The sequence below is a fragment of the Amblyomma mixtum genome, chromosome 4 (genome assembly GCF_055824585.1).
Source record: "Amblyomma mixtum isolate Tamu chromosome 4, ASM5582458v1, whole genome shotgun sequence".
NCBI classification, from domain to species: domain Eukaryota; kingdom Metazoa; phylum Arthropoda; class Arachnida; order Ixodida; family Ixodidae; genus Amblyomma; species Amblyomma mixtum.
The window spans coordinates 50075498-50089892 of NC_143015.1; positions in this window are offsets into that span (position 1 = coordinate 50075498).

Genomic DNA, 14395 nt, shown 5'->3' on the forward strand with positions numbered 1-14395 from the left:
CAAGAAAAAGTTGTTCTGTTCCCGCGATGAACATATTTTTCTGGCGCCGTCTCTTCGCTAAAACAATATCCGAATGCTCTGCGTTTTTTGTCTGCAGTTTTCTCAGGAATCATATAACGAGGATGTCGTGCACACAGCTTAGATTTTGAGTAAGCTGCTATACACTTTGGAATTGACCACGGGATCAATGGCGTTAGGATGTTAATTTCGCTGCCAAGTTTAAGAACCAACTCATTCCACACGAGTCCAACATGATCACGAATCCAACTGAAGGCGGTACTAAATTAGGATTGTGGTTATTACATTCTGTTAGATCGTCATGAAGGTAAATTTTCAGTAGCCGGCATTGCATGTGGCAAATTGCATTCCTGGAATCTGTATAGAAGTTTACCTTAGTTGTTATGGTATTTACGGGAAATAGAGACTTCTTTTATGGCTGATAATATTGTGAATGGCTGTAGAGCGGTTATGAAGGGAGAGAAGGAAAATGGTCAAGCCTTTTAGGTCACAAGCATGGTCTGTCCAGGTGTATATCGGTACTAGCTGAGCTCAGGTATTACAGTATGCTAGATCGTATGTCGTATGCTTGTATCCTTATACTTGCGTTCACCCTTCACTTACGCTTCGCTTGTATTTACGGCCGACCCTTATGGAAATGTCGTGTCATATACTTTTCTATGTTTTCAAATGCAATGATTCACGGTAGCTTAGCGTCCGGACTAACTGTTTTCGGTGGTCTAGCTTGAATACTGGGACACGGAGGCAGACAAAAGAAGCAATGCCTAGTGAACAATAAAGGTACCACACAATGGCGAGTATCCGGCATGGTTGGTGCAAATTAGTTTTGTTTTGCCAGCGTGAACATTCGGACCGGTCGTATAAAGGAAGGGTGCATGTTTCAATTGAAAGCAGAAGCGTTTAGCGAGCGAGAAACGTACTGCAGAATGACATGTTTCGAGACAGTTTGGTGCGATACCGTTCTGGTGGGCGACCTAAACACTGGGAGACGTACACAGGAAGACTCTAACACGGCCTAGCCCGTAAACATGACTCAGACATATGTCTAAGCGGGAACTTCACCCTTGCGCGTGCTGCTGTGTTCCCCGCTCCTAGTCACTTCGCTATAGTATCGCGAGCGAAGCAGAGAATGTCAGGTTGTATATGTGTCACAGAACGTCACGATCAGGATTTAATTTGACGTCACGGGCTTCAATGACATTCGTTGTTGATCATAATGCCCAGAAAAACACAGTACACCTCAGGATTCGAGAGCAGGCAATGGCAATGCTCTTTCTTTAGGTGCTCCGAAATCAGGCAGCTTCCTATTTGGGGTCAATCAGGTGTCACTTAGTGCCCAAAGTTGCTGCGGCAGCTTGAGTTCCATTTTCATTTCTACAGCGGAACGCCGCATGCGTATTTTTCAGAAAATTGTTATAGAGTGCTCAGTTGTTTGCCTTGCTCTTGCCTTTTCCTTGTTCATAAAGTGGGTTCGCTGTCTCTATGCGTACTTTGTAGGTAGTCGTGAAACACCGCGGTAGCTTCGCGTAGAGAAAAAGACAGATCATACTCTTTGTTCATCTCAACTATTTCAAATCCATTATTTTCGCCGACCCATCCTATAGCCATAATGTCGAATGCCGAACACGTACATCTACGTAGGTGCACTAAATGGTTGGCATGCCAGCCTGAAAATGTCATGAAACTTTCGGCATGGTAACAAATGCGGTGCTTGGCTCGAGCTCCTGCTGCGAGCGTGGAGGCAGCGGACACAGTTTCAAATGTTGCCTTCGGTGTCTGCTTCACATTGTCAGTGTCATAGTGGCTAAATGCATCAAAGCGTCTTTGACAAGCACCTGTGTGCTCTAGGAATTATTCACCGTCTCTAATGAAGGAAAAAATTTCCAGGAGATTTTGCACCAAGTACTGTATATTATAATCTTGTTTTTATCCAAAATGGTTTATCAGATTTCCTAGCTCTTGCCATACTATTCCTCCTCTTGTGATGTGAACAACGTCCGGGATGGCTCCCATGGTGCGAGTTCCTAGACTCCCTTCTTAACCTTCTCCTTTCTCCGTACCCTCCTCCCCCGGCACACCCTTGTTTTCCTAGGGTAATTACCCGGCAGGTTAGGGCCCTTTCGCAACCACACATCAGGTGCGCCTTCTAACACTTTCGTCATACCCTAGCCCCTTCCGCGGTAATCATCCTCCGGTTGGGGGTTTCCCAGCTCTCGCCACTCCACCATCCTTCCACAGTAAACACCTTCAGGACAGCTAGCGTTGCAACCATCCTCTAGTTACGCCTTTCTACAGTCACGAATTTTTTCCCCTCTCTCTGTTGATGTTGTTGTCCTGATGTTGTTGCGGAGTGGTAGAGGGCGGGTCTCGTGAGTGACCCTGGGGGCCGTACTTCGCGATTGGTGAGTTCAGACAGGTGTGCAGGTCTTCGGATGGTGAGGCACTAGGAAGGTTTCTATGAAGAAATTGTTTATACACAACTTATTCACATACGCCGAAAGATTCCGGCCTGTCTGCTTTAACTAATAGTAAAGCCTCAAACATCCACGACTCCGGACCACCGCCGGCCACCACAGGACCAATCCGTCCGGCCGTTGTTCAAATAACTGGCGTCTCCAACTCCACGCTCTCGGCCCCGGGACCACCACCACCCGCACACGATCGATCTGTCCGGCTTCCTCACAAGCAACCTCTCGTGCTCTCCTTCGCGCGCACCCCTGTGATTACATTCCCGCCAAAACTCCATCCTGAGCCAATAGACAATCCTCCCGCCAAAACTTACTCTTTAGGCAATACATAACTTTCACGCTATCGAGAAGCACGACACAGGAGGAGAAGCACGACACTTGCACACAGCGCTGTTTTCAGTCTTTCCCCTTTTGTCGGCGCATTCCCCTGCTCCCCTTCGGCGGCACTCCTCGCACTTTTTACCACGACGTACGCCAGTTGCGTCGTGACTGTAACCTTCGTCTTGATTCCAGGCTAACTACCCTTCTTGTGTTCTCCGTGGAAATTGCCGACCGGCTGCGCTTTTTTACGCTCTCCGCGTACCCTCCTCTTTTCAGGGTGACCATCCTCCTTTCGAGAATTTCTCCGCTCTCCCGATACCCTCTTTCTTCTGCGGCGACTACCTTCATCAAGGTTCCTGTGCAAACCGGTAACGCATTTCTCCACGCATGTGATACCTTCCACCTTTAACGGCAACCACCCTTCGAGTTCTTCCCATGATAACACACCCATCTATTACGCCGACGTATACGACAGGCAACGAAAGACCGCGGCATACTACTGCGTTGAGAAATCCAGGAATGCGTGCTTCGGAACTATTGTAAAATGTAATGTACGTACCAAGTGAAAATTGCACAATATCGTTATCAATGTAAATAAAATTGTTAAACTAACCGAGGGGTCCTCTACGGAGCAGTTGTGCAATAGCCGATATCCTCAAAATTACCCGATGTTTTCAGGAACGCTAAGAGTGTCTTACTCCACAAGGAAGGCGACCGCATGAGTTTACCTGGTTCTCTATTCCCTAGAATACATTCACTAAGGTAACGGGCAATATAAATAATAAAACCCCACAATTCATCCCCCATGGTTCGATAGGAATTGTTAAATGCGCTTTTGTTCGGACATACGGGATGAAATGAGTTTCAGCTAATCTGACTTCTTGTGAACGTGGTTAGGAGGCGCATTTTTATTTATTGATTTATTTGTGACGCTGAGTGTGCCGCGCGGCATGAAACGTGTTAATGACTAACGGTAGAATATGTTACAAAAACGTATGAAGCCCGGTTGCGTGTACAAAGTCACATAAGCTTCGGGCGTAAATTTTTTTCGTTACCCACACGTGCAAAGTAGAGTCATTGTTGGCAGACAGGCCTGCCTCTTGAAGAACTCGAGCGCGCACCAGTAAAGTTCCTGGATGGACGCGCATTTTTAGATGTCCTAAAAGATCACATATAAGAGGCGTAATCAAATACGCATTTTTTGGTTCTTTTCATTAGCCGAAATGTTCAGATTTAAATTTTCTTATTGGTTACGAAGTCATTCCCGCACGTTCAGGTTTGTATATTCAAATCGCGCTGGAAGGAAGCTGGGCGTATGCGCATGAGAAATTCCACACATGACCAAGCTGCGGTGATGGATGCCACTTTGTAGTGAATAGCAGAAGCTCGCTTGTTCCCAGGCATCGAGTGTTTTATTTCTTTGTGAAGTAAGAACAGGATGCACTTTTACTCTTATTAAGTTAATTTTTTGTCTAGGCATGCGTAGTCTTCCTTTTTATGATTAGGAAGAGAAGGAATACAGTAAAATTAAAGCGATTGCTATAGAGTAGTTCTCACGTTTTAACTCTGGGGGTGTCCGGTGTCACCAGAATTGCTGACGAGTAGAGAGAGGTGATGTTATCACAAACTGGCGTAGGGTTGTCAGCAGCCAAGTTTCTAAGCAGCAACCTAGACATGCGATAGAATTCAAAACTAAGAAAAAATGTTATATGCTTATGTCGGTACCATCAGAAGGTATCAAACACAGCAGCTAGAAAACCGAGTATGACGCTTGGTGGACCGACAATTGCTAAGAAACTGGCCCAGACACCCTTACAACTTCGAACAGAAGCTGCAACGAGTGTGAATATTATTCAATCGCATTCCATTCTAGAGGTGTCTTAAGCGTCTCCATAGTTTTGGTACTGCACCACAGCAAAACGGCAAACATCAAGATCTTAGCCTCACATCTGGAGTCCCTATCTTGGCTCACGAAATGGAGCTTGCTCCAGCATTGCATAAGAATGTTAGTAGAGCGTTTACTTTTTGCGCGCCTTTAGTGTAATATTTTTTTTTTATATCAGCCTGGTGCTAACGAACATTACTGTTTTTTAACGAAAGACTGAGCGAAGAAGGTATTGCCATTTTGTCACGCAGCCTTCGCAACAATACTGGAAAATAATTAAACTAGTGCGTAGTGGCGTTACAGACACGGTAATGCATTTTTTAAGTGACGGGAGTAATGTCAGGGAGCGTCTTAGGAGCTTTGCCATGGAATTTTAGCAAATTGGGCGTACTGCTCATTATTGTCTGCTGCGTCGGTGTCCCATGCTGATGATACGCCTTTTCTACGCCAGATTTTTTCCTCTGATGTCTGTGCCTCGGCTGCTTGTGATGCTGCTTGTGCCTTTTCATAGTTTTTAATGATCGTGGTAAAGGTGATATTTCATATTGTTGGCTTTGGTTTACGTGCTGTGGTCGCAGTTGACGTCAAAACGATGCTTGGAGCGTGTGGAATTCAACCACCAATCCACAAAGAAAACGGTAATGGAAGGCTGACGCAACCTTTCGCGGAATGATAGGAATAAAATTCGCGTGCACCAATAGGGTTTTAAATGTGCCGGCGATGTCTCCTAAACAACCTGCATTCAAAATTGAAATGATGTTTTCGGCTCCTTCTGTTTACACGGAAAGTAGAGGAGCTATATGCGCTATGTATGACTTCTGATAATTGATTAAAAAGATTTCTCCAGATTTTTTCCAGCCGTTTATCATTTATCTATATTTCGTTTCCGTTGCGCCATGAAGCATCGATATTCTTTTAATAAGTTTAGAGGGATATTATGCACCTAATTTCGGAGCAGGTGGCGTAAGGCAGCTTCGTGCGCTGTATTTGTAGGAAAAGTCTCGAGATCTGAGGATTGGTTGTTTTATATTTCTTTTACTAGATTTCACTCAATAAGCTCTGGTATGCAGCCAGGGTCGGTCTTGTTCCCCTCTGTATCTGCCTTGGTGAGGCTGTAAAACATTAGTGAGAACTGAAAATGAATTTCGGAGATGTTTCTTATTTCATTCTTTTCCCAAAGCTACTGTAAGACAGCTCGACTGCATTTTTAAAATCTCTGCTCACATATTTTGCTGGGCCGAGTGGGCATTCCGCAAGTCGCCTTTTCTCGACTCCTTGAGCAGAACGCAGGAGGGAAGCCAATAGTCACATAAATCAAGGATTGCGCAGCGCGATAGTTTTTATTTGATGTGTCCGTGAATATAAATTTTTAATGTAACCGCATCGTACTTGAAACGTAATTTATTTGGAAATAGAATGAAACACAATTGCATGCCCTGTTCCAGTCCCGAACCTTATACCCCTTACGTCACGTACTTTGGTCTTTCAACTTGGCTCTGGCGGTTTCTTTCCTATCTACGACTTTGTGGGATATTTTTCTTGCATGTGACGTAAACTCAGAGTATTGACCAGCTCCAAATTCATCGGTAGCTTCAGATATAAAACGGCCTGGATTTGCTCAGAGGCCGTGGGGATCGTAACCTCACTGCGAGGGCACTATCTGTGGGATAAACATCATATGCTGCCTGTGGCAACAACCTGACAGGAGAGAGCCTCTCTTTAAGTATTTGAACAGACAAGAGTAGGGGGAATAAGGAGCTTGTTATCATATTCGTATGAACGAAGCAAACCGTACGTCCTATAAATAAAGAGAATTACAGGGGAATTGCCGGATGATTTAATAACACCACGCTGTTGCGCTGAGTTTCAAGATTTTGAATAATAACAATAGCCCTAGAAATATCGTTCACTGAAATTTCCAACGAGTGGCGTAAGAAAACTTACTTCGCTTAGCCGTTGCGATTATGTGTGTGCTTCGGAGATTGTTCATTTGGCGTGCTCGCTACAGATACTACTGCTCGATCGTTATTTCTGAACTGTGACCGCAAAAGTGCACACGGACGCAGCCAGATACATTTTATTTATTTTATGCCTGCCCATTACGTGCAGTTTGGCCGTCCTCTAAAAGGGATAACTGTTTCATTGTGATCACCGTGGCCAGCCGTTAAATACAGTAGATCCTTGGTGCGTAGCGAAACGTCTGAGGAAACCTATGGTTCTCCATAGATGCCTAAATTTGAAGTGAAGTCTTCAAGTCGCGATATTTTTTGCTGTACTTAATGTTTGACGGCAGAATATATGTCGTCGACTATCATTTGTTCTCAGTTAAATAATTGCAAGTTCGCAAACCTTTTGGCATTTTCTTAAGTCTCATTCTTGGTTGAAAACGGTCGCTGCTGCTCAGAAGTTCGCGCTCAGAGTTGCTCAAGACATTGGAATTGGTAGCTCAGTACTTGCCCTAATAAAAATTTGACCGTCTTAACCGGAAATCAACTCTGCGCTTTTCGAAACAGAAGTGAATTAAACAGAATGGTGTGTTTCGTTACAATAGTTAGCCAGAGCGGTGATGAACGAGCGGCACACTGGTGCTGGCGTTGAGAAGAGAAAGAAGTGAACTAAAGCAGCATGTTCCTAGTGCATGGTTCTTGTACGTAACTCGGGGCTCGGATGACTCGAATAAATACTCAGAAAAGAGGTTTAGTATCTCGAATAGTACAGATATTCCCACTGGCTAGTGGCGAGACTTTGTCGCAATTATCTCCGCGCTTCGTCTGAATGTCACCAAAAACTAGGCGACTATTCTGACGCAGCGCTTCCCAAACGAAGTGGGCAGAATGATTCTTCCTAATCAGACCTTCGCACTCTGGTGACGCTACCGGATGCTTCTTCACATCTTCTATCTGTCCAAGATTTTGAAATCAACCTGTCACCACCCGTGGGTGGTGCTTAAAGAGCTGCAAAAATTGGGTGCTATCAGGCACCTGACTTAGAGCTCCATATACTGATGTGTGCTTTCAAAGGGGGAGTACTTGACGCTACTATGATGCTTGCAGCCTGTAGGAGTTTGTCCCTGGTTCACACAGGAAGGTTGATACCAGAAGGGAGCGTCAACCTCTTGCTAAAAGAGAGGAAAAAAAATTCGCGGGTACATTCTCGATTTTAAAAGCAAAATTCCCTAATCGGTAAGGCGATTCTGGATCGCTTAATGAAGATTTTTGTCACGACTTGAGGAAACGGGTTGTTCTGCGTCTATCGAACTGGTCGTAATAAGGACGTGTGTGTTCCGGCGTCCAACAACGAACACGCAACGTAGAAAAAACAAGAAGAAGAACGTTTATTCGAGATTGCTTGCTGGTATGTAATAGCCTACAAGCGGCTGCATGATAACGGCCACGGGTTACAGATATCACGCTGGACAGGACCCGTGTAAAATAGCACATGCGCGACTGACACAATACAATGTGCAGGTGAAAATGAATTTCTGCAGCTGTCTCCTAGCCGCTTATTGTGACTACAAAACATGCTTAAAATACGTCTTGCATATACTTTCGTTACGCCTATGCCCACAAATTTCACAACCGTGTTGGTGTTGCGCAATGCGACTCGAGTTTTTACTTTCCTTAGTGCCGAATATGCGAAGGAGGCCATCAGTGGCGGAAAGCAATGAATACTTAGAGGGATGTTTTATTGGTGGTGCTAGCAACAAGAAATTAGTAGCGTAAGTGATAGCTGCTTCCAAGTTTGCTGATTTTAAATTACAAGAAAAACTAGCATAACAAGAAAAACCAACCATCTACAGCCATTGGGTTCTGAACCCACGACCTCCCTAGGTCGCGTATGCTGCTCGGCCAGCGGTGCTACACCCTCAGCTACAAATGTCACCCTCTGCTGCAGATCTTTTCGCAATCGGTGGGCATGAGCGAAGATTCAAACGGTAGCCGGTTGAAGCTGGAATGGTTGCTCAGAGCGACCGTCGCATTAGTACGCCCTGAGTACATTTGGCAAACAATTAACAGCGTTTTCTTGCTCTAACAAATTTTTGGCTTCATCGTTACCATTAGCCGCCGTTTCCACAGGTCTGTGGTTTAAGTTTTCAGGATTAGCGTTACTATGTACCAAGTGGCTAAGCGCATGTGCAGTGCTCCGGCTATGATCTTTGTTGTCCACAAATTTGCTGTTGCCTTTGTGTCTTGGCGAATTTCAGAACTCATCACGCTCAGCCACCTGCAACAGCCTTGGCCGAGGCTAAATGGAGGAGTGCAGGATGGTACGAGGAGTAGGTAACTTCACTGTTGTTCTATTAATTCTTCTTTATAAGCCTATATGAATGCGCATCTCCTTCTCATGACAGCACTTGCGAAACATATAAAATATCTACAGAAACGTCCAGTCCGGAAATATTCTATACTGAAAGTTGTTCAACAAATAGGCCGTACTCAGAAAATGCTCAGTTCCCTTCTTTTATTCTTCTCACAAGTTGGACATGATTAAAATATTGGCACGATGCTAGACCGATAATTCATACGCACAGGAAAATTACCTTCGACCCTGTTGATGACTGATGAAATTTCAAATTACGACAGGGTTGAAACCTTGAGTCATGGTGCCCGATAAGAGGCACGAAGGCAGGGTTTGCTGAACCTGGCTGTGCCCTTTTCCGTGCCAAATGTTGAAGTCCACATGTGTGACAAGGATGAACGGCGCAACTTGAACGAGCGCGTCGCAGTGCTGAGCTCTCCTTCCGGACCACAGCGATCATACCATCATGAGGTGCGGTGTTTGAGCGAGCCCTTATATTTGAAACAGACGTCGAAAAAAAATAAGGCATCCCTTATTCGAGCTTCGTTCCAGTTATTGGAGAACTGTACAAAAACTTGAGAATAAATTGGACACGTTTCCGATAAGGTTTAACATACACATTTGATTACTTGAGGGAATGAATTGAAAAATATCCCCTACGCTTATGATAAAAATTTCAAGTAATTCTCAAACCCCAAATTTAACGGCATCAAAAAAGACTTCCAGCTATCTCTCTCGTTGCCCACACATTCAAATCGTCTCTGATTTGGACATGAAATTCATGATTGGAAATGTAATTTGGGTAAAATAGACATTTTTAAAACGAGTGATGAACGAACATTTTCTGTGGTATAACATATAGAAGCGCTGCATTGAAAGCCTTGTTTTATTGGGGTCAACTTTGTTTAGCCGAAAGGCTGAGTTTTCCTACCTTGTCATGAAGTCGGTCTCGTCCGTTAAGGCGTCCGTGCACAAATCGCGCTGGAAAGAGGTTGGTTGTGTGCCCAAAAGGATGTCATGACATGTGCAAGGCACTGTGACGAATGCCGCATGATGAGCAGCCGAGCAGAAATAGGAACGCATTTAAATAGACTCAAGGCCGCTCTCTTTTTGCCAGGCATGCGTACAGAATGCGATTTCAATATTCCCAAGGTGATTGGCTTGTGGCGCCTCCGTATCGTTATCTTTCCCCGGAGCAGACCTTAGTTTCAAGTATGTGATCTCACATCTGGAGCCACCGTGTAAGCACGCCAAGTAAAACGTATACGTTCAGAAGCACATTGCACATATTGCCGAGCCTTTATTTTGTGAGCGAGTTCAGCGTCATTGTTTTCTCTTTCATTCAATTGCTCAAAACCACAGCTGGCTTCCGAGAAGTTATTGCGGGAAGAAGACGTCATATTTGCCTCACGCACGCTCTGCATAAAGTCACTAAAAGAATTTTGGAATGAAACGCCGTGTATGAAACGCCTCGGGGCGTTTCATACACGGTGACAGATGTGCACATTCGACGGGCCTGTACATACAAGGCACCTTAGGAGATTTCGAATGCATTTGAACATCTTGTGCGTCATACTCGTTTAGCTTCTTCGTGGAATTTGTGTCACTTGACTTCGATACATCTTTTGCACAAACGCTGCGTTTTTCTCTGCTGCCTCCTTCTGTGCATCCTGCTGCGTTGACGCTGAAACCACTTGTTAATAGTTTTAATAGAACACGATATATGTTTTGATCCTGCCAGCTTCACTTAAGCGGAGCAAGAGCAGTTGGCGTAGGTTCCAAGCTTGTAGCATGTGACATTTATTCTCCAATGAACAATTGAAGATTGATATTTGAAGCGAGCGTTACCTTCGGCATAAGTAAAGGAACAAATCTTGCCGGTATACATGTCACGTTTTAGATGAGCTTTCCCTTATCATCTAATCTACGGGTGTTCGGTTTGTTAGTGCTATTGTAGTACAGCAGTATATTTGTCACAAAGCTCGGACTATTTCCCTCAATCTTTTTATGCGAACATACGACGTCCTATTTTTCTAAACAAGGTCGCCTAAGAGCTGCGGATCGATGTCTCCAGATTTGTTTTATCCTTTCATTTTGATTTCGAAGAGTCGCCTAAATGAAGTCTTTTATACCGTCTTAAGATGCTTTGCTAGGCTTACGGAAACTACACAACGCAAACCGAATCTCGACTTTATCCAGGAATGAATATACAAAGCAGCCAGCAGTCACTGAAATGAAGAAAGTGTGCGGAAATTGTTTTACAGTGCAGCTCTTTGCGCCCCTTTCTCCGTTTCGCGGCATCGCCGTGGCCGTCGCCGTTGCCCGTTGTAGCCAGCAGTGGACGCCTTAGTCTCGCTTTAAGCTGCGAAACCAACGAAGCGGGGGCTTTGAAAGCAAAGGAACTGCGCATAACTGCCCTCTTGGAACAGTGGACACCTCAATCGTACTTTAAGCTGCCTCGCGGCAGTGACAGATGGGCGGTGCTTGCGTTGGCATTGACAACGATGTATCATTTTAAGGAAAGGAAGTGTGCATAACTGGCTCCTTGGCTCAGCGGACGTCTGAATCGCGCTTATGGGTACTCGGGGTGATGAGAGAGAGATGTGTGCTGCATGCGTTAGCGCTGACAACTGTGAGCGAACCCTCCCGATCAACAATTAACTGCCACCTGCCAGGGTGTCAGGGTGGGTGCGGATTACATATAAAGACTAACAGGAATTTCTTACCAGGTATGCTGAAGAACATCATTTCCGCGGCATTGACAACCTCGCGAAATACTTGTATAGACGTCGTCTTTGAGAACCAGGCTTTTGTGCAGCAAGTCCAGCATAAATCCACATGTTTTTCCGTCCACAAAGCTTCCTTCATGACAACCGAGAACGGTTAGGGGAGTGTTTCTTCAAGAAAGAAAATGTGTTAAATATAACAAGCAGTCTGCAATTGTACATACATGGCTTGCTCGAATTCTTTGCCTCAATATATTGAAAAGCTGAAACCGCTGATGAGCTGCGCCAAAATTTCGCATTAGGAAGGATTGTAATTGTCGGCAATTTTTTTTATTTGTGTCGTGTATAAAGGAGAAATTCGCAGTGGAATAATTTTATGCTTGAAAGACAAATGAATAAAAGTAGAATAAAGAAAATTTACATGCCGTCTTAGGCATCCGAAACAACAACCTCAGTACTGTCAGTGTGCTCAAGCAACTGAGCTTTGGCGGAAGCTTTACAATCTTCTACTTTCGGGGGCGTTTATTGTTCGCGTAACGTAACCTTAAGAGTATTAGCCCACGCTGCCCTCGTCCCTAGCGGCGGGCATAGAACGACTTGTATTACCTTAAATGCGACGTGGTATGAAATTGAACGTTTAGAGTTGCAGCTTTGCTAGAATAGTCTGACGCTACCAGCGGCATAAAGCTGCGAGAACCAAATCTGTCTTTATGCTCTTCAGCAGATATTCGTATTGAGATGAAGGGCTCTTTGAGATACAAAAGTAAGCGTGACGTGTCATCGCAACCATGGAAAGCGTAGTGGAATTTTGAGTTGTATGGCGAGCTGGCGACGACATTCCATGGATACAGCGCGGCGCCAGACATAGAATGAAAAAGCACGCCGGGACAAAAAAGAGCGCTGATGGTGTCTCTGAGTATTCCTTTCATCTAGGCGCTGTAGTTATTGGTGTGCATTTTTTTATGCGAAGCATACTACTTTAGCTACCACTTCAGCCCTTCACCGTGGTTATGCGCCTCCAAATCACGTGATACATGACGTCACACCACAGTGGAGAAACGGGAGCCCACCTCGCGCCGTCGCTGTGGTTGTGCGCCTCCAAATCACGTGACACGATGATGCCACACCACGTGACACGATTACGTCACAGCAGTGGAGAAACGGGGGCCCACCTCGCGCCGTCGCTGTGGTTGTGCGCCTCCAAATCACGTGATACATGACGTCACACCACGTGACACGATGACGTCACGACAATGGAGAAACGGGGGCCCACCCCGCGCCGTCGCTGTGCTTGTGCGCCTCCAAATCACGTGATACATGACGTCACACCACGTGACTTGATGACGTCACGACAGTGGAGAAACGGGGGCCCACCTCGCGCCGTCGCTGTGGTTGTGCGCCTCCAAATTACGCGACACGATGATGCTTCGCATTCTCCAGGCTTAACCAAGTTAAGCCTGCCGTCTTTTTTTAATTGCTTGTACCTATCAGTGAGAAATTTCTCGCGTACTCATTAAATGCTTGAAATATAACAGAAAAAAGAATAAAATTAAGCGCATTAAGCCGTAGTGTCTACAACATGACTTCTGTCTGTCCCGCGGCCGGCTAATCTTGTATTTTCGGTGGTAGTAATAGTGCTAACATCGTATGTTGCGCTATTAATGCTGCGAACCCTCTCATTGTTAGCCTGCATGCAACAAAATGGCCCCTAAAGTAGAAATTGGACAGATGTGCCATAGCTCAGTTTGTACAGCCAGATGGAGACTGTAGAGAGGCAGAGAACATTGCTGGAGACCGTACGCGACGTACGCAGGCCACGATATCGAATCCCACTGAAGGTATATAGTTGTTTTCTCTTAGGCTTTCTGATCAACTTTTGAGCCTAAACCTCCCATAAGCATCTCTCTTTTTCAGTCAACCTCTCTTTTTCAGCCATAACGAGCCCCTAATTTCCCTGCTTTTTTTGCTCACTAGACAAGAACACACATTTGATCGGGGTTGAGCGTGGTGAAAGAGTCTCAGTAGTATGCATTAGATTACCTAGAAACTCTTCTTCTCGCAGGGATGAAAAACCAGTGTTTGGGCAGTGCTATCGTCACTTTTTAAAGCAACCTACCAATGATCCATTTTCCAACGGGATCTCGTCTGTGTTTAGTGGGCGAGTTGGTTCATTTCTGGTGAAGGTATGTAGCAACATAGCATAGTGGGCGAGTTGGTATTGCATCCTTAAGGAACGAAACAGCGCAACTAAAACGAATGACCAAGAAAAAGCGCGTGTTCGAAAAGCGAAAAGCGAAAAACAAGGACCAGCGCGTTTCGTGTCTCTCTTTTTCTTGGTCCTTCGTTTTAGTTGCGCTGTTTCGTTCCTTCAAGAAGGTATGTACTTGCTCGAAAAAAAATGAAAAAAAATCAAATAACAGACACGACATGTACGACGCGAGAAATGCGTTTCACGAGTACCTAGGAGTACAACGCGAGCTCTCTATAGAGAACAGATTCACGCAGGGATAGCACGGAAGGGACAATCAAGCCTATTAAGGTGGCAACTAAAAGCAAGCAAAAAATATCTTGCCAGGTGGTCCATAACGTAGGCATCTAAAGTTTTCCGCATCCCCTTCTAAACACAGAGAAGAAATGGAAATTTCGCTTGCGATCTCTTGTCGTGCTGAGTTATGAGA